This window comes from Mandrillus leucophaeus, unplaced genomic scaffold (assembly GCF_000951045.1).
Source record: "Mandrillus leucophaeus isolate KB7577 unplaced genomic scaffold, Mleu.le_1.0 Scaffold204, whole genome shotgun sequence".
Lineage (NCBI taxonomy): Eukaryota > Metazoa > Chordata > Mammalia > Primates > Cercopithecidae > Mandrillus > Mandrillus leucophaeus.
Genome location: NW_012102077.1, coordinates 1,125,290 through 1,129,482, shown reverse-complemented (window position 1 = coordinate 1,129,482; position 4,193 = coordinate 1,125,290). Strand labels below are relative to the sequence as shown.

At 31.0% G+C, this 4,193-nt stretch overlaps 1 protein-coding gene across 3 annotated transcripts in view; it reads right to left on the bottom strand.

Moving 5' to 3' along the window:
- PCM1 (pericentriolar material 1) overlaps positions 1-4,193 on the bottom strand; it is a 114,498-nt gene that overhangs the window by 103,694 nt on the left and 6,611 nt on the right. The gene's annotated exons all lie outside the window — the stretch shown is intronic.

Sequence of the window (4,193 nt, the reverse complement as noted above, 5' to 3'; positions counted from 1 at the left end):
GATTATCAACTCTGAAAAAGTACAATTTGTCCCACAGATGTTTTCATGCTAGAATATCTATTAGAATAACACATTACATTAACAAATTATATAGCAAATTAAATTTTATCTCAAAAATGATAAAAATTCAACAAAATATTTATTTAAAAAATCTTAAAAATCACAAATACATTGACCATTCTATTATATTTTACTGTTTATTTTTTTAATGAGCATATATTACTTTAATAATTCTCTGAAGAGTTGAAAAGAAGTATATTTTAAACCAATAGTCAACATTATGCTTAAAATAAGACATGAAGGACATCCCTAATAAAGACCAAAATAAAAATGCTACATATCAGTTATTTAGCATTCTTTCAGAAATTCTATCAAGCAGAAAAATATGAAACAAATATTAACATTGAAAAGAGAAAAGGTGGTATTCTTAAAGAGTGTTTTTAAAAATCTAGAGAACATCAAAATATCACCAATACCACTTAGAAAACATAATGGGGAAAAAACGATGCCACTCATAATGGTGACAAATATATAAAATGTCTAGGAATAATAAATTGGCTTCATGTCAAGAAGCACTATTAAACTCTATAAAACAATATGGGAGAAAAAATGTGAATAAGTAGAAAAAGTATCTTCCATGATGGGAAAGTAAATATTACAATCAATCACTTTTTCTAAATGTATATTGGTTTAATTTAATTCCAATTAAGATTCCACTGGAATTCTCCTTAGAACTTGACAATTCTAAAATTTATCTGGAAGAATGAATAAGTCAGAAAAAAAGCTACCATCTGTAAAATAAAAGCAAGAATAGCAACAGAGGTCAGGAGGTTAGAAAGCTAATCCAAGTTAGCTGTCTATATGGCTTCAACAATGCCATCTATATGGTTAAATTAGTACTAGCTGAGGAACAAAAACACTCAAATACATGCAATCAGAAAAATGTGGTTAAGAAAAATTAGTAACAGCTAACACATTTTATTTTGTTTACTATATGCCAAACACCATGCTAAAATATTTTATGTCCATTATGTCATTTAACCCTCACAACAATTCTATGATGTAGGAGTGAGCAATTTGCTAACAGATCTGAAAACCACACATTTAGAGCTTTAACAGTTTTTCTTAGTATTCTTCACCTCAGTCACAGAAGAGAGAAAAAAATGGTTTGAGTCACTACTTTCTCAATTCTCCCAAGGATAGTACATATCCAGAACCATCCATCCCAGACACACAGAAAAAAAGTGAATTCACAGTAAACAACAGAGGCCTTAGGGTATTAGAGTTTAACTCTCTCCCAACTGAGAAAGGCTGCCTTATATCACACCATCAAAATAGTCAAAGATTAAAACAGAATTTTAAACATAAGATTTGTAAAAGACAAGAAAATGGAATGCTTTTTAAAACAGAGAACTTACTAAATTGAGAACACAAAGAAATAAAAAATAAAAAGTTCAACAGATTTTATTCATATAAAAGTAAATCCTAAGTGTGCTGAGAATAGTAAATGAGAGTTTGGGAGAAAAAAATCTGAAAGAGACATGAAGTATAGTTAATACCTTTGTTATACAGAGAATTTGTTTTAAAAAAATAAAACTGGAGAAATACAAGCAAAACAAGTAGTTTGCAAAAAAAAAAAAAAAAACACGAATATATAAAGTCCAGTTGCAAATTAAAATAAACTATTAAATTTGCTAACTTTCATATAAATTACATATTATCTAATTCTCACGGTAGTAAAGGGAAAATGAAATTCTCTGACACTATATTGAGAATATAAACCAGAATAACATTTCTGGAAAGCATTTAGGCAATACTGTAGCAAGAACTAAAACTGAGTTTTTGACGTAGTAATTCTACCTCTTCATAAGTAATCTGAGAAAACAACCTTAAATGTGGTGGAAAGAACTATAATGAAGTTATTATGCTATAATTGTGATAAATTAAAGTATAACACTAAACGTCAAAGGACAAAAATCAATGCTTTTAGGCAAACTGTACTACACCTGCAGGGTAGAATACTAAGTACCCTTCAAAATATGTAATTATGAAGACTGGACAATATAACCTGTCGTTATATCATGGAAAAAGTAATATAAAAAAGTAAAACAGCTGTATGAAAAATTATATATAAATTTTTTTAAACAAAGCTAAGAAACTTTATTAAAATGCTTTCACAAAAGCAATTATTGGTTACAGGGTAGGCACTGGTGATCTTTCTTCTTTTTTCGGTCTCATGTATTTTCAGGAAACAGTTTACATAATTATTTATACTAGAAATATACTTTAAAACTTTAAAAAAGAATTAATACCCAGAGAAGTACATACAGTGAACCAAAATGACTAATTTAAATAAAATATTTTGCAACTACTGTTTTCTACATATCACATAATTTGTAATATTGAAGAATAAAACAAGCATGCAATAGAAGTGATGCCATATTTAAAAGTACTAAAAGCAATTGCTTTGAAACGTAAATTGGAAGGGAAAATTAAGACATTTAAGTCAAAATTATTACATATCATTTTTATCTTAAAAGAGTATGTTAGCTACACTTTCTATCAATAGAATAATGAAGCAACAGTAAAGTAAGATAAATGTATTAAGAATGTATCTCGGCCGAGGTGCGTGTATCAAGAGGTCAGGAGTTTGAGACCAGCCTGGCCAACATAATGAAATCCCATTTCTTCTAAAAATACAAAAATTAGCCAGGCACGGAGGCACATGCCTGCAGTCCTAGCTACTATGGAGGCTGAGGCAGAAGAATCAATTGGACCCGGGAGGCGGAGGTTGCAGTGTGCTGAGATCACGCCACTGCGCTCCAGCCTGGGCAAGAGCAAGACTCCATCTTAAAAAAAAACAAAAAAAAAAACTAGAAAGAATGTTTTACCTTCTATTTTCCTATTACAATAAATTCCCCCTAAAATGCAGAGCTTGTTCCAAAGACCTATTTCTGGTTAATGACTTTGAATACTATTAAAATAAGGTTTTAAAACAATTTTTAAACTGTACACTGTAATTCGTTTGAGAAAAACAGATTTTTTTTTCAATTATTTTAAAAGAAAAATTAGTAAAATCTTATCTAGTAAGTTGGTAAAATAAACAATTTCATCCACTGTTACACTGTGACTGCCATGGGGGTAGAATACTTTATAACTTAATAATGATGATACCAAATGTGTTTAAAAGGCACGGTATTAGTATGCCTTTAAAAAGTAAAACTGTAAGTATGAAGCTAAAGAAATTATTGCATATGGATCAATTCTCAACGTATTAACATTCACAACATTTCCCAAAAATTTTAAGTATCTCCCTTATAAGAGGTAACGGCATGTTATTTCTCTCTTCTTTATGCTAACCTCTTTAACCACCTCAATGTCACCATTAAAAATACAGGATCTCTGCCTTCTAAATTTTATTCTGCAAACACATTAATGTAAACTAGTATTCAGAAGTACAGAAAGTATTTCAATAACAAAAAGACTAAGGATGTACAGAATACCAATTCAAGCAAAATTTCTGGGCAGCATCAATAGAACTTGGTGACTATAGTTCCCCCTTGCTGCAGTTTTGTATTGCAGGATTATAGTTACCCACACTCAACCATGGTCAGAAAACAGGTGAGTACAGTATAATACGTTATTCTCAGCGACAAAGACCACATTCTTATAACTTTTATTGCAGTATATTGTTGTGACTATTCTATCTTATTAGTTGTTAACCTTTTACTCTGCCTAATTTATAAATTAAACTTTATCACAGTACGTACATACAGGAAACAACATACACACAGAGTTTAGTACTACCCACAGTTTCAGGCATGCACTGGGGGTCTATGGAAGGTATTCCTACAGAAAAGGGCAAACTACTGTATTATGACGTGGGCGATAAGGAAGTGGAGGAGTTAAAGGATAAACCCTAGGTCGCTAGAAACTGGGTATGTGACACACAGTTAAACTGATTAGAAAAGCAACAAGTTTTCTTTGTTGAGAGATGATAAGTTCAAGTTATAAAAATGCTGAGTTTGAGGTGCCTATAGTGCACCCAATTAAACTGTCTAGTTGACAAATAGTGACCTCTCTCTCAAGAGAGAAATCAGGGCTGGAGAGTCATCCACTCAAAAAGTGGGACAGAGGACTCAGGGAGACAATAAAGAGTAAGAAAAGACCAGATCCTAAACACACTGGTATTA